This window comes from Lepidothrix coronata, unplaced genomic scaffold, assembly GCF_001604755.1.
Source record: "Lepidothrix coronata isolate B3197 unplaced genomic scaffold, Lepidothrix_coronata-1.0 Scaffold75, whole genome shotgun sequence".
Lineage (NCBI taxonomy): Eukaryota > Metazoa > Chordata > Aves > Passeriformes > Pipridae > Lepidothrix > Lepidothrix coronata.
The window spans coordinates 4,467,623-4,490,166 of record NW_016690255.1 but is presented as its reverse complement, the minus strand read 5'-3'; the positions used below and the strand labels follow the sequence as shown (position 1 = coordinate 4,490,166).

General features: G+C 35.8%; 1 long non-coding RNA gene across 3 annotated transcripts in view; it reads right to left on the bottom strand.

Annotated features, from left to right (window-relative positions):
* Positions 1-22,544, bottom strand: part of LOC108499532 — a 30,479-nt gene that overhangs the window by 5,081 nt on the left and 2,854 nt on the right. For 2 of the 3 annotated variants that reach the window (XR_001875567.1, XR_001875566.1), the window contains exon 2: positions 21,281-21,388. This is a non-coding gene — a long non-coding RNA (uncharacterized LOC108499532). Of the gene's footprint in view, positions 1-21,218; positions 21,389-22,544 lie in introns of all 3 variants that reach the window. The other variant, XR_001875565.1, reaches the window with a different exon arrangement.

Below are 22,544 nucleotides of genomic sequence, written 5' to 3'. Positions count from 1 at the left end.
CTCACTAAGAATGTAAAAAGTCTTTGAAAAACTTAAGTTTATTCTTTTCAAGTTAATTAACTTGAAACATTCAAAGCATGTGGTTCACTTAACAAAGACATTTTTTATGTACTAACAAATGCAGCATAGGAAAAAATGATTCTCAGACCACTTTGAAACCTGTCTAGAGGCAGATGGCACAAATGAAAAAGGCTCAAACCAGAACATGAAATGGAATTCAGGTAAAAAACAAAGTCATAATTGCATATTGAAGTCAAAAGAATATTGACATTCACCACTGAAGACAAGTACTCTATACCAAGTTTGTCTTATATATTGTGGATGAGTGCTTGGACTGGTTGCCCAACACAGTAGTAAGAGTGACGTAAAAATGTCTATAGAGAAGTAGCTGCCAAGCAGCATTTCTGGATTTAGTAAAAATTTAATTTTTCAAAATATGTCAAGTTTGAGAAGTTTTTTGAATCCACAGCTACCCAGTGAAAATGACATTTGTTTTACAGAATGGTTGCATTAATAGAATCAGAGAATACACTGAGTTGGAAGGGAGTGATAAGGATCTTCAACTCCTGATCCTGCACAGGACACCCCAAGAATCCCATCATGTGCTTGAGTGTGTTGTCCAAACTCTTCTTGAACTCAGACAGGCTTGGTAGTGTGACCACTGTCCTGGGGAGCCTGTTCCAATGCCCAGCCACTCTCTGAGTGAAAAACCTTTTTGCTGATATCTAACCTAAACCTCCCCTGGCTCAGCTTCATGCCATTTCCTTGAGTCCTGTCACTGGTCATGAGAGTGAAGAGATTGGTGCCTGTCACTGAGCTTCCCCTCACAAGGATGTTGTAGGCTGCAATGACATTTCCCCTCACTCTCCTCTTCTCCAGGCTGAACAAAACAAGTGGCCTCAGCTGCTCCTCCTAAGGCTTCCCCTCTAGTCCCTTTAACATCTTTGTGGCCCTCCTTTGGACACTCTCTAATAGCTTAATGTCTTTTTTATGTTGTGGTGCCCAAAACTGCACGCAGTACTCCAGGTGAGGCCACACCAGTGCAGAGCAGAGTGGGACAATCACCGCCCTCAGTCGGCTGGTGATATTTTGCCTGATGCCCCCCAGGACACAGGTTGACCAGAGAAGTTGTGGATGCCCCATCCCAGGAGGTGTTCAAGGTCCCATGCCCCAAGATGTTCAAGGTTGGATGGGGCTTTGAGGAACCTGGTCTAGCAGAAGGTGTCCCTGCCCATGGTAGGGTGTTTAGAACTGGATGATCTTTAAGGTCCCTTCCAAACCAAAAAAAAAAAAAATAAGAATTTAAGTTATTTTTCTAGTCAAAATAAAGATTTCAGTGGACTTTGGATGTGTCTCAAATAGGACATTGGGCAGGGCATCAGTATGCCAAGTTCAATGCCAAGCAAGCAAGTACCTGCAGAACAGTGTGCAAAATTCATGTTAAGGGTCACAGAAGTTTGCATCAAAGACAGAAGGTCTTCGGCTACTGTTTGGCTTAATGTAAACCTCTGAGCGTTTGTGAGGATTCTGTTTGATCTGTGGAAACAGGAGGTGCAATCACCTATCAGTAACTATGTAAAAGAGCTGTGATGAGCTTCAGAAGGGATGTTTGGTCTGAGGAATTTGTAGGGTTTACTTCTACCTCTGTTCTGTCTTTTCCAGTTTCTCTACAGGAAGTCAGTGCTAATCTTAATTTGAAACTCAAGCAAAGGTCTATTCCAGTTTTAAATACCTTTTTGGGAGAATAGAGGAAGATTAAGCTCTTTCAAGTATTTCTGTTGGTGCCAGTGACCTCAGTCATTCAATTCACACTTTAAAATGTGATGTGCTTTTCCAGTGATTGTGCTCAGAACAGAAGTATGTTTGGCACATGAAAATGAGTGGGAGAAGGGAGATGAATCGGTCTCAACTGGATCATATAATAAGGGCCTACATTTTTTTGCAACAGTGACAACACTTAAAAAATATATTCTGAATTATTTAAATGTGTCCACTGTTAATCCACTAGCCTTTAGAGATCATTTCCAAAACTCTCTCATATCAGAAGTTTAAAATTCAGTGGGTTACCTTTTGTCATAATGTGTTATTTCAGATATTAATCTTTCCACACACAGGAACTTAAAATAAAGAATTAATACTTTTAGAAGAACCAAAACTCCCTACAACCAATTAACTAAGAAAAGTCACACAAACAAACAAAAATAAACAAAAATATAAACAAACCAACAAAACCCAAATAACCAAAATGGATATAGTTTGGAAGTATATGAGCTTGACAAAAATTTAAGTCATAAAGATATGGAATTAGTAGTCTAAGGTATTGAACAATTCCTTAATATTAAATTATTGTTGTTTTTTTAAAGAGTCTTAAGGTATTTGAAAATCAGTAATATATTATTGTGATTATCTAGATTTACTCTATTCTATTTACTAGTTATGCTTTGAAATGCATGTTAGAAAGATGGTGGAACTAAGAGGCATTTTTTTTCATAATGTTCTGCTTTTCATGCACCAGAATGATTGAAGTCCATCACTGACAGCTCTCAAATATGTTGTCATTCTGCCTACTAATGAGGACAAAATTGTATTGCCTCAGGTTACCCTGTTAATTATTTTCCAAGTTTTAATACCAATACCCTTCATGGAAACAATGAACAGTTTTCACAGAGGCAGACACTAGTGTATTAGATGTAAGATACATGATTTCAAACAAAGTTGCCTTTTAGACCAGCACATCTCAGTATATATCAGAATCCTTATTTTCACCTTGAAGTTCAGCCACCATCACTGCAGTGTGTAAAATCAGACTTAATGAATTCTGAAAACTGTGTGTCAGGATAGGCAAAGGTCTGCCTATATTGCAGGATTATATGGACATATTACAATAGAGTTTGAAGCTAATTTCAGTAGTCGTAGCCTAATTGTAAAGGAAATAAAGGGTTGGATTTTAGAAATCTCTCAGAAAATTAAAAGATACCTGAACATGTAGTTCCTCCTGCTCTGACTAGTCTACAATCTGGTGCACAAATTAAAATTAACATGTGATTGCCTTTCCTACTTCAGTACTGTAGAGCTACTTTTAAGCTTGCCCCATCCTTGATATTAGAGTTACTGGGCTAGTAGATAGATCATAAATGGAAATGTTGTTTATGTAATGCACTAGGGATTGGTTTAGTGCAGGCTTGGCCTTCTTTCACCTATCAAAGTAAATAACAAACTTACTCTCTAAGTGCCAAAATGGATTCAACTTCTCTGTAACTCCAGTCCGTGTTTTAACCTTGTCTGAACATTTTCTTTAAGACCATCATAAATGAACCACCAGGGATAAATGCTGTAGGAGTGAGCTTGAAGCAAAATCCTTCCCTGATCAACATTTCTTACGGATAATTTATGTCAGACTGATTTCCAAAGATTGCTTCTGAGATTGCACATATTTATCTAGTTATTTCTTAAGATGCATGTAATAAGATTGTATAGCTCCTCAGTTCTTTTCCTGTTTCTATATCAAATTAATTGAAGCCTCCTCTACCAATGTACTCTCATGTCTGCTGGTATCCCAAAGGCAGGCTTGTCAATCACACAATCACTCTGCTGATGTTCTGCAGTTGACCTGATTCAGCACTGAAAAAGAACAAGTGCTTCTATGCAATCAAACTGGAGCTGATGGATACCAAAGAGACCTTGATAAGACTCACTTAGTACCAAGTAGCGGTAGTAAGGCAGGCAAGATAGAGGAAGAGAGAACGCACTGGGGGAAATAGTTGCTTTGAAAGTTATTTTTTTTTTAGAAACCCTTGCAGAAAGAAACAAGTGCAAATGTAAGAATAGGCTAATATCTGCGCATATATGCTTTGAACATCACACATTCCTACCCACAGCTGTGACTGTAAGAATGTTAGCTGATTTTGGAATAAAGCCATAACATAGATTTATTGGAGAAACTTTGAATGGCACATTTGACAAACCTGGTAGCACCAAGATCCTCAAGACCATGGTTCTATGACACTTCCATTTGAATTTAATTCTAAACAATTCAAAACTTGAAAAATTAAACACATCAGTCCCCAGTGGCTATAGGCATAATTTGAAATTGTGATGTTTCAAATGATTTAAAATTTTGCCTTTTATTTTTCTATTGTTGTAGACATAGTTCATAGCACTACGAAATTGTCACCCTGAAGACTTATAACTGCAAATTTTAACATTAAGGTCACAAATGTTCTTCCTATTCCAGAAAGCCGATTAACTGATAACCAGATCTCTCAAGCATTTAAAACTTATTCTTGAGTAATATAATTTCTAAAATAACAGCATTCCATATACTGAGTAATGGTACATTAAAGACTGCTATGCATGGTCCAGTATGAGAAAATAATCTGTGATTGTTTTCTCAGAAGAAAATTTCTAAGGACTTCCATATTGGACCAGTAAGATTATATAAAAGTTTGCCAATGCTTAAGCATCTTTATTAGTCCCCATACTTGGTCTGGATTTGGTTATGGCAGTCTCACTTATTTGGATGTTTGTGATAGACCAAAATTAAATTCTTTCACAGACATAAATGAAGTTCACACACAGCTTTCAGTGTTTACCTTTAGTTTCTAATGACCCAAGGCTTCTTATATAATTAGCGTAAGGGGAAAAATTTCCTTCTGTGAACAACATAAAAGTGTCCTATTTTGGGTACTGTAAAGTAATACTTTCATTGGGATGATGACTGAGCACTGGAACAGACTGCCCAGAGGTGTTCTGGACCCTCCTCAGAGATATTCTTAGTCTGTCTGGGCAATCAGCATTTTGTGTCCTTGCCTGAGCAGGGACTCTGGAGCAGATGACCTCCAGTGGTCCCTCCCAGACTCAACCATTCTGTGATTCTTTGATTCTGATTCTATGAACTCAAAATCTACTTTGCTCCTTGAAATTCAGAAGAAGACCAGGGCAACTTGATTGCCTCTATAGGCATCAGAAACTCAATAAAAGTATACCCCTGTCCTTGGATCCTCTTTCCCCAGCTCCCAAATGGTAATTATCCTTAATCCTTCTTCTGAAATTAACAAAAATGTAGGCAAAGGTGAAGTATTTCTCTTAGGAAACAATAAATAAGATGTATAAATTTTGAGAATTTTCTTTTAAAATAAAAAAAAAAAGTTGTGTTTTTTCCCCTTAAAATGTAATAGGTGACAGAAATAGGAATTCTGAAAAAAATCAACAGTTGCTACAAATAATTTATGCACAATGACAAAGCCAAATTTGGATTTTACACAAGGCTATATGGCTGGCTTTCTAGTGTCACCTTTTCCAGAATCAAATTAAAGGCTGATTGTGTATAACATCTTGACTTTTACAGAACAGAAGTTTTATGTGATTTATCACTTAAAAGCCCATTGAAAAACAATTGGAAACAGAAATCTGATCAGATATTGTTCAGTCTCAATAAATATCTAGGAAGATAACTCTTACTGCAATTAATGGATATTAGATCTCTTATAGCCACTGAGAATGTAAGCTATGGATACCCATATACACTGAAAAAAGAAAACCAACCCCCACCCAAAAAGAAGATATTACATGACTGGTTATGTGTTCTTTTAAAAGGCTGGAATCTGGAATCAGATTAAATTAATCTGATTTCCAGTTCAAGTTTACTGCCCTTTCTAAGAAAAGGAAAGACTTTGAATGTGTATCTAAAAAAACAAGAAGTCTAAAAAACTCCTCAGGCAGTTTAATTACTTTTTGTCCCACCACCTTTACTTAAATTTGAAATATGTCTCACCTTTCAAAAAAAGGTAATTAAATTGAGATAGTTATTCACACTTTTATCTTTTTGTCCTCAGACTATTCTCAGAAAGACAGTAGTTCAGAAAAGAAACCTGAATGCACAAGTTTTAAAAGAAAATTACTAGTACAATAACAGTGATGCCTCACAACACAAAATTCTAGTTGGACAAGATACAAGACACAAGCAGCTACAATTATTTACTATTCTTAAATACTGTTCTTTTTCTTCTTCATCAATAATACGGGACTCTACATTCACACATGACATTCTAATGTGGGTGGCAAAAATGGGTTCACCTGGAACAACCCTCAGCATAAACCAAACTGCAGCTTTCAGAGAGGTGGAAGATGTATCTCACATCTGAGCATATGTAAATATTTCTGTTGAAGAACACAGCATCAAGCATCCAGCACACTGAAGAAAGACAAAATTTTTCTTGGTGGAGCATTCTGCTATGTTTAGAGAACAGAAAGAAAATTTTTATATCATATGTTATTCAAGAGAAGACCAGAATGGTTTGTGACTCAGGAGGTAAGCTTTTGTATAAGGAAACTGTAAGCAATGGTCAATAAATATTTCATGAAATTATAGAACTAAAAATGTGCTAGAGAAGATTGGTTCAGACTTTAAAAAATATTACAGCACTGCATTTGTTCGTGCTACAAAGGGACCCAAACAGAAGAAATATATTTACTCACCTACATTCATGAATGTAGGTTGGAAAAATCTAATCCACACATAACTTTAATTACCTCATTGTCACTATGTATGCAAAGTTTTGTACAGTGTACATATCCCAAAAAGGTTTGATTTCCTGAAATGTCAAGAAATTAACTCTGAAAATGCTTTTCTGAAGTTATTAATTTTAGATTATTGATGTTCTCTGATAATATCAATCTTGTGTTCTAAGTAATTATATATTTTAAAAAAGTCTTTTTTTTTTGTGATTTGGTAACTTTTCTCTGTCTCTGCTAAACCTCCTCAACTTTTCCTTCCATTTATTACTGCCATCTTCTATATCTGTGTTGTTTTTTCCCCTATAGTTTACTGTACTGTGGAACTATTTAGTCCATTATACATTAGCAATAAATGATGATTACTAACTTAATTTTCCAGTAAACACTGCCCTTATCATTCTTCTTTAAATAGATTGTTCAAATAGTTTTCTCCTTTTTCTTCAAAAAGAGGTGACTGTCTTCAAACCAGAAGTAGATGTGCATTCCTAGTCTCAAAGAGGAAGGAGAGGCAGATATTTCTCCTGTCCAGTGATGACACTAACTTCAATATTTTGATCTGAAAACCATAATTTTCCCTAAGGTGAAAGAGAAATAGCAGACTTGTTAAGCATCTACCTCATGAAAAAATATTAAAGATCATTTTCAAAACGTCAGGATTGTCTCCTTTGCTACAGAGAAACACACTGAGAAGTACATTCAGGCCAGATAAATGCATTGGTAGGATTTTAACACAAAAGTGTGTACCCCTTGGCTGTTAGTCCTTGGTTTTTGTTAAACAGTTTCATTTTGACAAGCTACAACATATTTTGACTCAAAATGACCACTTGTCTGACACAAATAAAATGAAGAAGAAAGAGAGGGGAGAAAAAAGGAAAAAGTGGCTTTGCTTTACGAAGATAACCATCCTCCTCAGGCACAGTCAAATCAGAAGAGCTGTGAAATAAATATTCAATAATTTGATGAGGAAAAAAGCCCTCTTGACCTTTTATGCAGCCCATTAACACAGTCCGCTAACACCTGCTTTGTAATTAATGTGCTAATCAAGGCAGCAGGGTTCACCAATTGCCACATTTCCGCACAGATTTCCAGCTTTGTTGCCATGTTGCAGTTAGTCTGCAGCACTCTTAATGTAGCCTTCTCCTGCAGGAAGAAAATTGGTTTCAGATGTGAATGCTTCATAATGAAGCAATCCCTTAATAATAAATCCCGTAATAATAAAACTTATTATGCATTGTGCTGAAACTAATTTCCTTTCTTCTAGAAGCGTATGTGTGCTTAAAACTTAGAGGCAGAACAAATGATATTCAGATTTGTCCCAAAATGAGATATTTGGGAGTAGTTTACAAAAAACATACAAACTGTCACAGTCACAGAGTTGAAAAAGCTGTTCAATCAATATGCTGTTTGCTTAGGTTCTGTCCACACATGCACACAAACAAATCATTTTATGTCATATATTTCGTGTCTACTTGCAATATTAATACTGTTAGAATTACTGAAATGTCACCTGGAAAGCAGAAAAGCATTTGAAAACTGTCATGTGGATAAGGTTCCCATGGAAACCAATTTCCTTGATATCCATGTGTTCAATATTAAATGCCTGTAATTTTGTTTGGATACTCATGAAAAAAAAAAAAAGGTCGTAACAAGAACTTGGAAACAACTTACACATTTTTAAAAGATTATAAAAATACTCATTTAATGCACTGTATGTCTCATACAATAGAAAAGCACTAACCTGATCAGCATTCATCACTTCTAGCTGTAGCTTTCACGCTACATATGATGCATGCAGCTTGTTGACTTAGAAAAGCTAAGGATTTTACCAAAGTAAACACAGTGCCTTAAGTTCTTTTTTCAGTATATAAAGTTACACTGGAACAGCAAGATTAAGCACATTTGCAATGTAGACCACAACATCTTTGAATGCCCTCCTTCAATTCCAGAAGACTGGTTATCTTACACAGTACTTCTGTGTCAAAAAAACGTGTTAATTCCAGAACAGGAGGCACTGCCCCTATCCAAAACTACTTATGATAAAACTGTGTGTGGTAGAAAGAATTGGTGACATGTTAAAGTAATTGACAAGAGATACTACACTTTCATAAGGCAGACTGTGATAAGATTTAACAAAAGAAATTAGCAAAGGAAATAGTCCTTGTGAATAATCATAAAGTTTATTCCGTAAAACACAAACAAAAATACCCCACCTACCAAACCCAAAAAGAAATCCTAAAAGGTTTGTTGATGATTTATGATTTTTTTCAGCTTAAGAAATTTGGTGCCTTTAAGGCTTCATTTTATTTTAGATTTGGTCTCCTTATATCCTGGAGTCACCTAAGGCTACATTAAAGTCACCTATATTCTTAGTTACCTAAGTTTCTTCAGCCACCTCATATCCTTAGACACACCGTGTCTTTACTACCTGACATTTCTGCTTACCTTTTAAATACTACCATGAAAGATATGGTCCAGTTATTGAAGTAAGATGCTTCTAAAGCATAAATATGCATATACACGTGAACTGAAATAACTGGTATTTTTTCTATCTTTTCACCAAAGACCAAATATGAAAATCAAATATTTCAAAGACATCTATATTTAGTTTAAGAAAACAGAAAGTAAAGATTCTTTCTTTTGACTTTTTTCATGTGCAGAAGGGAAAAACCCAACACCCTAGAGGCAGAGAGGATGTGCATTTGAGTAAGATAACACTGGTAATACAGGGGAAGAAGTAAGAATAGAGACTGTTTTCTTCCTTCAAAACAAGTTCGTGAAGATTTTCAATTGTAAGTCATTGTATTGCTTCACTGGGTCCCTTAAACTGTTTGCCATTTTTTAAAGCTGATAACCTAGATTTTCTGTGCTATATGACAAAGTATTGAGCCCATGTCAAATAGAAAGAAGAAATGTACTCAAAGCTTGAAATAATTCTTCTTGGTTATGTTGTTTCAACTGCAGCAACAGCTGTAACAACTGCAACTTTTGCAGAAAGTACAACAGCACGTTCTCCCTCTTTAAATATATTCTACTTACTACAAAAACATTAACCTGAGTACACTTAGCTATATTGCCTACCTAACCAATTCAAGCAATAAGCAGAAAATAATTTAAAATTTTATTAGCTATTTCCTGAATGGAGGAAAAGACTGTATTATCTGCTGATAACTGGTCATTAATGTCCCTGATTCTGAATTAATATCCTTAATTCTGGCTATGCTATACTGATGATATGCTTTGGAGCTGAATGAAGACCTGATGTTTTCTCTGTAGGCTACATCACTTTTTACTTTATGTGAGCATACCTACTGTTACATACAGATAAAATTGAATATAATTTTATTTTGCAAGTTTTTTTCCTGGTTAGAAAAGAACTCAAATAATTCTATTGCAGTTCCAATATATTAAGACAAGATTGTTTTGAGATTCTTTGTTCAAATACTAAACAAGGCAGTAACTGTGGAATCAGTATGTTAAAGTCATGAAAAATGTTTCTGGGTAGTCAAGACACATGCACAAAACCTTCTCAGAGTGAATTGTGGAAAAGGACAGGAGAAATAAAAACAGGATTGTAGGGTTTGAGAACTTAAAGTGAGAGTTACAGAGAAAGTAGGACAACAAAGAATTTTGTCTCCAGTAAGCTATATTTTACTTTTCAAAGAAGCTTGACTAAGAAATTGATAAAGAAAGTGTCCTGATGATATACATATCTGAATTTGCATTACAGGATATTATTAACAAAATTGAAGTTTTTATTTCCTTTGTCTTCAAAACTCAAAGAAAATATAAAAAAATCCCACCAATTAAAAAATAATTTTTTTATGGTATATCCTAACATTAAGATGATTTTCAGGCTATTGTTCTTGTCCTCAGAATGACTTAGCACTTAGATATGTCCTTGGATGTTGTACACAGAAAAAAGACAATATTTCTTCTTGCCAGGCTCAGATTTTTTTGTTTTCATTTACCAGGTTTTATATGTTCAATAATTTCAAGTAATTCTTTCTGAGATGTTTTTCCTTTGTGTATACTAAAATACTTTTTGTTTAGGTAACAAATTTGAGTAGTAGTTATCTACTATTATTATTTACATATGGTTCAAAATTGAGCAGACATGAAAATTAGGTTATTTTCAATGCTTATGGATTGTTTATCTCACTAATATTTTATTTCACATTTTTTTGCATTAAACTGGAGAATTTTTTTTTCTGAGGCTTAAATAATATTAAATAATTTAAAAAGTTTTAACTGGAAATTTTAGTCTCATAATATGTGGGACTATTTGCTCATTCTTGTCAATTTGTATTAGGGTCTAAACAGAGAATGAGTAGATGTATGGAGTATTATAAAAATGATTACAGTGTCAATTAATTTGCAGAATTATAAAAATGAAATACTAATATCTCGTTAAGTCACGGCGTTTACCAGATAAAGCAAACATGAAAGCCTAAATCTGAATGAAACCTGATAATTTAAAAATACAAGATAATAGTGAAATATTTTTTATACGTTCATTACTTGCATATTCTTAACATTACTTTATAGCCCAGAGATATTTTTTAATTGACCTTCCTTCCTAAAGTGTGTGGCAACTATAAGTATGCATGTAAATGTAGATGCTTGTCTGCGTATAATATGCCCCAGACCCTACAAAGTCAAAACTGTTAAATAAAAAGCTGTGAAGTCCAATTTTGTTTTTAATTGATCAAGCCCTGAAGTAGTTTTAGATTTATATTATAGGAGTCATTTACACTGTATCATCTCCAAAAGAGGCTGAAAATATCAGACTCAAATGCATGACTACAGAAACTTCTTCTAAAGACTTTTTTCCTGAAGATACAGGACCCTGGGCAACCTGATCTAGGGGTTGGCATCCCTGCCTAAGATGGAGGAGTTGGAACTATATGATCTTTAAGGTATCTTCCAACTCAAATCATTCTATGATTATTTGATTCTATGATTGACTTGTGAACTCTTAATAATATAACACAGAATTGTACTTGTACTGCATAAGAATGATTCTTGGTTATTTTTCCTGTTTAACTGACTGAATAACATAAATCTCATAATAGAGCTCCATAAAAGAGATAGTACCATAATTTTCTTCCTCATGAGATCATAGAGTTTTAATGGAAACCTTTGTTTTAAGTAAATAACAGTGAAGTTTTTTACTTATTATTTTGACTAACAGTACTCATAAGGAGCTGATCTGGTGGAAAATATACACTTCCAAAATTCATTAATCCCTCATCCTGAGGCAATTACAGTTTTATGCAAGGCTTTTGAAGCCTAAGTTCGTTTGTGTTTTCCATTTTACACTGCCAGGGTTGGGGCATTTACAGCCTCCCCTGAGCAACCTGTTGTAGTGTTTCACTACTCTCACAGTAAAGAATGTCTTCCTAATATTTAACCCAAATTTCTCTTCTTTCAATTTGTATCCACTACTCTTTGTCGTATCACTGTAATTCCTGATGGAGAGTCCTTGTGGGGCTTCCCTGTAGCAGACCCTCTTCAGATTGGAAGGTTGCTATGAGGTCTCCACGCAACCTTCTCTTCTCCAGGCTGAACAGCCCCAACTTTCTCAGCCTGTCTTGGTAAGAGAGGTCCACCAGTCCTCTTATCAACTTCATGGCCTCTTCTGGACTTGCTCTGACATTTCCATGTCCTTTTTATGCTGGGAGTCACCAGAATTGCACACAGTTCTCCAGGTGTGGTCTCACAAGAGAAGAGTAAAGGGGGGGAATCAACTCCTTCAACCTCCTGGATATGCTCCTGTTGATGCAGCCTGTTTGGCTTTCTGGGCTGTGAGCACACACTGCTGGCTTATGAATTTTTCATCAACCATCATCCCCAAGTCTTTCTCTGTGCAGCTGCTCTCACTTCTCTGCCCAACTTATACGTGTGGACAGGGCCTTGAAAAACCTGGTCTAGTGGGAGGTGTCCCTTCCCATGGCACGGGGGTTTGGTACTAGATGATCTTCAAGGTCCATTCCAACTCCTTGACATTCTATGATCTTATGATTTGAGAAGCCAGGATGACATCTTTGGGAGGATCCATATAAGTTCTCTCACCGATAATCATAGAATCATAGAATCATCATAGAATCTATGATTCTATGATTTGTCTTCTGTGTGCAAATACAGTGGCAATAGCACAAACCTAGTTTTAAATGAGAGGATTCATTTTGTTTTTTTTTTCTTTTATAAGCAAAAAGACATACCACAGAAAAATGTTATTTAAATAAAAAACACCTGTAAATGAACTGTATTTATCTAAATAACAGAAAATATATGCACTGGTATACAGTGATAATGTAACCCATTATAGACTCCTGCAAATATCTCACTAGTAAAAGAAAAGACATCCAAGCAAAAAAAATTATCCTGGTAAAGCCTGTTTTCTAGAGATCCAAATTTTATTCCTGTTGCAGCAAAATCCTTTTGTGACATGAAAGTTTTCATTTGCAAATTGAGATGAAAAAATATTTCTGTTCTCTAGAAAACTGTGTTGCTTGCATACACATATCTTTTGTGACTTTTTGGTGATTTTTGAAACGTACTGTAGAAGCACACAGTAAGATTTTATATACCATGATGTAGGTTATGCTCCAGATGTATTTTATACCTGTTTTTTTAACATAGTAAATGATCATGGTAAAGAAATATTTTATGTTAGGTTGGTTTGTTTTTTGTTCTTCTTTGAATGAAGTAATGTGATTATATTTTCAATTCTCCCAAAATTACTACAAGACTGCCATATTTTTAACAAGTTTGGCAGAAATAAAAGTGATGCGACAGAGAATACTGTTCCTTTAAGAACAAGATATTAACTTCATTTTTCTTAGGTTTCTTTCCCAGGACACTGAACATTAGGCAAACCAAGTTTTTTTCCGGGTAGCAATGAAACTCTGAGTAGCTCCTGTTCTGAATCTTCATTTACAACAGAGTTTCAGCCACCAACTACCCATTCAGGCTTGTAAGTTCAATTTTCCCACATGTTTTTGTATCTTTTCTATACCCCAGTTAAGTTTCATCTTTCCATCTAGAAGCCTTAAGTTAACCATGTATATCATGGTTTGATTTAAAAAGTCAAATGTAATAGAAAAGGGGAAAAAACATAAAAGAGAAGTAATCACATAAACTCTGTGTCTCAGCCTCATAAGCTCTGCAGTTCTAGGGATTCATCATCCAAACTTAATTTAAAGTGACTGGGCTGATGTTACATTGGCTGCCACTTAGGCTCTGACTAGTGCTTCTGCTGTGTCTCATTAGAATACCTCCTGTTGGACAGAAAAATATCATTGCTGCTGGCTAGCACTGCAAAAAGATGTCGTGTTACAGAAATCTGTTTGGTACCTGGAATAAGATTTGAGTGGTCACAGCCTCATTTTACTAAAATAAAATTAAATAAAATAAAAAACATAGGAAATGCCTAAGAGACAGTGGGGAAGAAAGGAATAACTGGCTTACAAAAATATCCCTGGATCTTTAAAATAAAAAATCTGACACACTGAAGAAACTGGAGTAACAGCTGTCATCAGATTGAGATAGAAGGTGACCTCTCCCAGAAAAAGGTGTTCCTGGAGTTCCCTGGCTGATACAACAGTGGATACATCAACTTAAATACATCTTCATTTAAGCACATGTGGTTGCAGCTAAAATCTCAAAACTCAGTAGGAATATATAAACACACACACACACACACACATACATATAAGGAGAGATTGCATATATATAAAGAATATAGACAATGCTATAGTGGCAAAAAAAAAGATGAGGAAAGCTGTAGAAACCTAAGACATCTAGTGGAAGGAAGAAATTTAAGCGCACTCCCCATTGTTTAGAGGGTACATGACCTCAATTTGTAAGTAACTCATATAATTTAAACTTCTAATTTCACATATCCTCAGAGAATTTGCCTGTACAGCTAAATTGATGTGTTATTGCTAATGGGGGCTCATTTCCAGTGTGGAAATATCAAGCACATATTGAATAAATCACTTTAAAGTCAGTTAGTTTTACAAATACGCTATTTTTTTCACACTAAAATAATGAACATAGTCAATTAGCTCAAAGTAGCTTCTGTGCTATATGTTCTCTACCTACTGCACTTTACTTTTTTTTAATCTGGGCAAGTCCACAGTTACTCCATAGTTATGGGACCTGAAGAGCTCTAAGAAATTACACAGGAATAACCGTGTTTATATATATTAAAAAATATATACATATATATGTATACTTGTATGATTTAAAAATAATTATTAGAGCTTTTTTTTTTTTCCTTCCATTACAGATTAGAAGTCTTTCTTTTCTTGACTGGATTTTTTCCCCTTTTTTTTATTTTTTATTTTTTTTAAAGCTAAATAAAGAGAATTCACAGAAGTAAGAGAAATTCAGTTCTGTTAAAGAATTTCTTAAATGTTATGTATATTCTTTAACAACAAAATTTTAATATATTATTTTTATACATTTATATATTTATATTAAACATGGACACTGATAAATGTAATGTTGAGCACAAAAGAGAAGATTTTGTGAAGGACTTGGCATTCAAGTTCAGGGTGTTTTTGTATAAAATGCATTTCCTGACTCTACCTACAGCTCAAGCATGTTCGATTTAAAGAAAGGCTTGTGACCCAAAATAGCATTACACCAGATAAAAGTATAATCCATCATTAGTGGAAGACAAACATAGTTATCTTAAAAAACATGATGTGTTGGGTTGAAGGTGTGTGACAGAAAGTTTTAAAATGGCTGCACATCTTTGGGAGTGTGACATTTTGTACTGGCAGCAGCAGAAGCAGACAGAACAGACCTAAGAAAGGAAATTAATAATGAGGTTTGAAGGGAAAGTTATTATAGTGCCTGATCCAAAACACACCATAATCAATTTCTAGTGCTCTTTTTTTCTAATTGGCTGTACCAGGTTCTTTTTCAGGGTCTGCACTTGATTCATATTAACACATACACCATGCAGGGATAAAACAAGGAAAGGTTAGGAAAAGTAGTTTGGGTGATAACACAGAAACTGCATGGGTTGCATAAAGGCAGTGATTTACGCCAGCTGAAAAACTTGTCAGTATATACATTTTTTCAAGCAATAAGGATTTGCAACTTTCCTGTCAAATATTGATATATTCTCTGTGTACATGCAAAAGAAAAATTAACGATTTGATATCTTAGGTAAAATATATAATTCTCATTGTAAAGGAGAATCAAATGTCATACTATTTTTTGTCCAAAATTATTTAGGATCTAAGTTAGCTTTCAACAGCAAAGTGCATGGTGACATGAAGCAGAAAACTTTAATTATTCAATGAAGTAAGGAAGGCACTTCAGCTTTTATTCTAGAAAATAAAAAACTAAGATTATTAAAAATATAATTTTTAATTCCAAACATTTAAAGTAATTAAAGAACAGTTCAGTATATGGTGTAATACCAACAGTTAAATTCTATGTATCTTTAGAAAGGTGTTAATATGAATTTTGTCTGGTATAGGTAGCAAATTTAATACAGATTTCAAAGCAAAGCCCGTAGAAAATTTTTTCCGTAGAAAATTTACAGAAAATGTAGCTATCCTATTACCTGCAAGAGTCTACCAGAACACAAAGACTGTAAATTCAGGTAATCAGTCTGGCTTTCTCATGTTTTTCTGTTTAGTTTATGTCATGATTACACACTGCCTAATGTATAGCTGATGTTGGAAAACAAGTTGACAGCTATATGAGAGAGCAAGTAGCACCACTAGGAAGAATTATATTTAATTATGTGTTGCTAAATACAGAATTTATGGAGTTAATGCTTAACAAGAACTAACAGAAATCATCACAGAATCACAGAATCATAGAATTACAGAATGACAGAATCACAGAATATGAGTTGGAAGGGATTCATGAGGATCACTGAGTCCAGCTCCTGGCCCTGCACAGGACCATCCCTAAGAGTCACCCCATGTGCCTGAGAGTATCTCTAAATGCTTCTTGAACTATATTAGGCTTGGTGCTGTGATCACTTCCCTGGGGAGCCTGTTCCAGCAACCGACTATCTGGGTGAAAAACCTTTTTCTAAAATCCAGCCTAAACCTCTCCTGACACAACTTCAGGCCATTCCCTTGAGTTCTGTCACTGGTCACCACAGAGAAGAGATCAGTGTCTGACCCTCCTCTTCCCCTCATGAGGAAGTTGTAGACTGCAATGAGATCTCCCCTCACTCTCCTCTTCCCCAAGCTGAACAGGCCAAGTGACCTCAGCCACCCCTTATACAATTTCTGCTCAACATCCTTCACAATCTTCGTTGCCCTCCCTTGGATGTTCTCTAAGAACTTAATAACTTTCCTATATTGCAGTGACCAAAATTACACGCAATATTCAAGGTGAGGCTACACCAGTGCAGCACCAGTGCAGACTAGCTTATAGCCAGCACTGAGACTGGACTGACATTTTCATGAGCAGTAAAAGGTATTTGGTGAATTTTTTGATTGGTTTGTTTGTTTTTTTGGTTTTGTTTTTTATGTGGGTTTTGCTGTTGCTGTTGTTGGGTTTTTTGTTTGGTTTTTGTTTGTTTGGTTTGGTTTTTTTTGGTTGGTTGGTTGGTTTGGTTTTTTTGTTTTTTTGTTTAAGCATAAAGCAAAAAACAATCTGTGAAAATATCAAATAATTAAATTTACTTTTTCTTTGTTACCATAGAAATAATAGTAGATGGACCCTCAAGAGGTCATCTGGGCTGATCCCAATCCTATCACATTGTCAGCAGTATCAAGTAAGTTTGTACAGAATAGCTTGAAGTAGGTATCACCTTGTAGGCAATTTAATGTACCATTCTCCTAAATTATTCTTCCTGTGACAGTGAGGAAACTATAGGATCATAGAATGGTTTGGGTTTGAAGGACCTGAAAGATCATCTAGTTCCAACCCCTCTGCCATGGGCAGGGACAGCTTTCACTAGGTCAAGGTTGCTCAAAGCCCCATCCAACTCGGTCTTGAACACCTCCAGGGATGGGGCATCCACAGCTTCTCTGGACAACCTGTTCCAGTGACTTACCACTCTCATGGTTAAATTTTTTTTCCCTTATATATAATCTAAACCTGCTCTCTTTTAGTTTGAAGTCATTCCCCCTTGTCTTGTCACTACATGCCCTTGTAAATAGTCTCTCTCTTTTCTTATAAGCTCACTTCAGGTACTGGAAGGCTGCAATTAGGTCAGTCTGAAGCCTTCTCTTTTCCAGGCTGAATAAACCCTGTTTTCTCAGCCTTTCCTCATGTTCCATCACTCCAATAGATGGCCTATGTTTACTACAAATTACTGATATTCTAATAGTTTAGTACACACTACTGTGGTGCAGTCCAATAAGATGTGCATGCTTTAGGAGAATGCATAGTTTATATTATGTGGGTCAAGGCTCTCCTTAAATGGAATTGTATCAATGACTTCAACAGAAATCAGGGCTGGTTTTGACTGCTTTCTTTATATTCTAGTGTTTATTCTTCTCTGAAGCAAATAAAATTAGGCAATTTTAACTGTCTTATGGTAATTCAATTTGGTGCAGGGTATCACAAAAAAACCCAAACAATAAAACAAAAAACCTAAAGAAAATATTTTAAGACACACATTATGAATTAAAAATACTGAAAACCACGGACTAGCTTCAAGAAGTATTTTGTCAGCCCTCAGGTGTGGTGATGCGCAACTTTTTCCCTTTCATATATAAATAAAAATTCTTATTTTTGTTCAGCCATGTTTTTGCAGGTTGAAAACAGTTTAGAGAAAGCTCATTAATACTTTATTTCTTACCAGCTGCCACTATCTGTAACATAAGATGGATGAATCACCAGCTGACATAATAGGAAGGTTATATTGCATAATGCACTATGAGATGATGTGAATACTGTATTATGCCTGTTATAGGAGAATGTTGATGATATAAAACATTTGATACATGCTACCAATGTTATCACAAGGTTTTCTGTTCATATCATGTCTATGTAACATGGAATCCTACAAGGTGCTGAGGCACTAATAATAGACGCCCCATAGCTTACCATATTCATATTCCATGACAGAAGCTACAAAGTCTAGTACAGCTGCTTCCCAGCAGGGCAATGTGCTCCTCAAACATAGGCTTTCTCACTATGCTGTGTACCTTTGTGTAGTAACAGGGATTTTTCAAATTTCTTTGTGTGAGCAGGGCTCATCTGGTTCACTTATTTCTAATATTGAAAAGGGGGTTTTGAAATTGTGTAAAATGATGATTATTAATAGGTGAAATTTTTAATGAAAAACTGCACTTGGATATGAAATCTTCAAAGAAGGCTTATGCTTCTCTGAGGGTGGCAAATTTTTTAAGGTAAAATGATGATGCTTTGGTATGAAACCCCATTTTATTTCCATGAGAGAATCCTTTTTCACTGTTCTTTGTCCAGAATAGACATTGAGCTGCTATATCACTACCATTTTGTCCATGCACAACCTCTTTCTTCTTTCTTGTCATTTTTGAATGCTGACTACCTTGTTAGATTCATAAGACCTCGATATTTTCAGTTTTAGTTCTCAAAAACACCTATTCTGCCAATTATATAGCAGACTGAAGATTAGTCTTCAGCATACAATGCCTCATAACTCATGCGGTTTCTATACAATCATAAAATCAGAATTATTTGGATTGCAAGGGACCTTAAAGATCATCCAGTTCCAACCCTCATGCCACAGGCTGGCACCCACCTCTCACTAGATCAGCTTGCTCAAAGCCCCACTGAACTTTGCTAGGGATGGAGCATCCACAGCTTCTCTGGGAAACCTGTTCCACTGCCTCACCACTCTCACAGTAAAGAATTTCCCTATATCTAACCTAAATTTCCTCTCTTTCGGTTTGAAACCATTGCTCCATATCCTATCAATATAGTTCCTGATGAAGGAATATCTTTATCATAGACTCGCTCTGGCAGTATTTAAGTGTGTTATGAGAAAAAGCTAAATTTGAGGCTGCTGCTGCTGGACTGTGCAGCACAGTGTTTGAACTGGAAAGTTTGGTCTTCATCGGTGCTGTCTAAGCTCCTCCTGAATCCCACAATTGTGTTGAATTTTTTTCTCTTATAAGCTATATGCCCAAGCCTGGCCTTGACTGCAAGCTATGGATCATGGTTCAACACTAGCAGAGACATATTCAACTTAATGTGATCTTCCTAGCAAATATCACTTTTTTTTTGTTAAAAAAAAAGGTTTGTTAAAACTTTTTTTACCCCTCTTTCTCTACCTAACAGGAAAAGTATAGTAGAAGATGAAAGATGTCTTGTTTGTTATTTAGTATATTTTAGCCACTTCAGGACTGGGAAAGTCTGAAGACATGATAATTGAATGGATTATACATTGGAAATGTACACTTCTCCATATGAAAAGGTAAAAGAAAGAGACCAAAGAAAACCAAAACCCTGACACTTGATTTTATCAGTGGTAGTGTCTTACGGAAATTACGGCCATTTCCAGAAATGATTTATGCATGCAAGTTAGGGAAACATAAAAGTTCATCCTGGATTTTTCCTATCTGCTAAGTCTTCCTTTGATTTTATTTTAATTAACCAAAGAGACAGTTCTCTTGCTCACTGACATTAAGAAGAAAAATTCATGGTGACTCTTCCAAAAAAGTTTGAATGGAGATGAATAGATGGTTTGAAATAGGTCAGAGAAGTTTCTCAGAACTAATTACACTAATTTACTGGCACTTTTCTGACTATAATTTCAGCAGCACTAATTCCTAAATATTGGAATATCTTCAGTTTTATAGTATCCTGGTTGCTCTGCCAAGAAATGTGATGTTTAAAACATAAGGCTTCTAACTGATCTTCAGTTTCTTGTTATCAGCTAAAGAAATGACAATCTGGTTAAAAATTAGATTCATAACTTGTCTCTGTGTGAGGTAGAGAAAGGGAATGTACTCATGAGAGCTAGAAAAGGTCTGAGGCAAAGAACTAGGCCAAGAAAACATCCTGGCATCAGTATTTTTGCTGTACCTCTCCCCACGTTTTACCTAGTGTAATGGGTGTAGGTGGAAATGCCTTGGCAGTGAGATGGCTAAAGAGGGGGCACTTTCCTGTGCTGGATGCAGTTGGTTCCAGCTGGCTCCAGTGGACCCACTGCAGGGCACAGCTGAGACCCTCAGCCAACTATAATTAAGAAAGGGCAAAACACTGCATGGGAGCTGAGAGAGGAGTGAGAAAGAAAAGGGCAAGAAATAGCCCTGCAGACAGCAAGGTGAGAGGCAGAGAGGGAGGAGGTGGTCCAGGGGTTAGAGCAGAGCAGAAACTGGAGCAGATATCCACACTGCAAGCCGTGAAGGACCCCATGCTGGAGCAGGTGGATATTTTCTGAAGGAAGCTGCAGTCTGCAGAGAGTCCATGCCTACATCCCATGGGAAGGACCCGTGATGGAATGGGGGAAAAGAGTGAGAGGGAAGGAACAGCAGAGAAGAACTGTTATGGACTGACCACTACCCCCATTTCCCATCACCCTGCTCCATTTGGCCATGAGGTAGAGGAATCAAGAATGAAGGAGTTAAGTCAGACCTGGGAGAAAGGGTGAGGTGGTGCTTTAGGTTTTTTTCTCGTCATTTGAATGTATTTTAATTAGCAAAAATTTAAATAAATTTCCCCTAAATGGATTTTGATTTGTCTGTGAAATGGTAATTACTAAATGATCTCCCTGTATTTACCTCAACTCACAAGGTTCTTTGTGTTATTTTTCTACCTGTCCTACTGAAGAACAAGAGAGCACCTGAGTGGCTGTTTGGCAGCCAGCCAAGGTCAACCCACCACACCGATGTAGTTAGTGGCCAGTCTTCAAATTCTTTGTTTCCTTGAAGGGAGTTAGATGACAACTAATCTGCAGAAGTAAAAGGAAGAAGAGTAAGACAAGAGGATAGAAAAGCACAAAAGCAATGTAATTGGATAGTGAGGTCATCGGATGTCCATAATAATAAAGAGTTTCCTTTTTTCAAATATTATTCAGGGGGAAGTAGAATCTATGAACTTCATAGGGCCAGATTTTCATCGTTGCAAATCATATCTCCTTTGCTTCCATAATAGCTATGCCAATTTGTGACAGATGAAGATGTATGGTACCTTGAAATGATCTTGCAGTACAAAGTAGTTTAGAAAACCTGTCTTTTAGCATAATAAAAGAGACTGTCTAATGTTTATTGATTTTTTTTGTGTCTGTGTGTGTGTTTTTTTTTTTCCCCAGTGTTTCGCATTTCAGAAATAGGAACATATATTTGAAACTCTAATGATAAGGTTAAAATTCCCAAGGATTCAACAAAGACAGAAACAAGAGAGAAGATGGTGAAGGTTGTCGGATATGTAGTACAGTATATGGATATTTAGAGTTTAGGTCTCTAAGGCATAATCAGAATCTAACTTGCATGTGCAATATAGACAGTTTTGTCAGAGCTCTCTCCTTGCCTAATGCCTTTTCCCCACAATTCTTCTATGTTTCTTTGCTTTGCTATTTTCTGTTCCAAATGTTCTGATTTTTTATCTACTTTTTTTTTTAGCCCTCCCCTCCATTACTTTCTAGTTCTATTTTACAATCTTTTCAGAACCCAGCAGTTATGGTTTTCACATTCAGTTTCAACAAATGTGTTTCATATTAAGCAAAATGGGCACATCCATTATTATTGAACACACTCTTCTTTTGAGAAGTAGTAGTAACTTGGGCTATGTGTGCATTCCTATGTATGACTATATACAGAAGCTTTCCTACTTTTCAGAAAAGCACAATAAAATCTGTTTGGTACTTTACGAAGCTGTGAATCAGCATATTTTTTGCAGTTTGTATTTTTTTTAGCTTAGTATCTGAAATCAGAATTGTTCCAAAATATGTTCCGAAATGTGCAAGTTTTCTTCTAATTCTCTTTTAACTGATAAGATTAATTGACAAAAACCAGCAAACTGAACTGACAGGGACAGTCATTCTACCGGAAAACAGTAACAGATATATACGACAAGAAGAATCCCCCAAAATTGGTAAAGATCTAGTT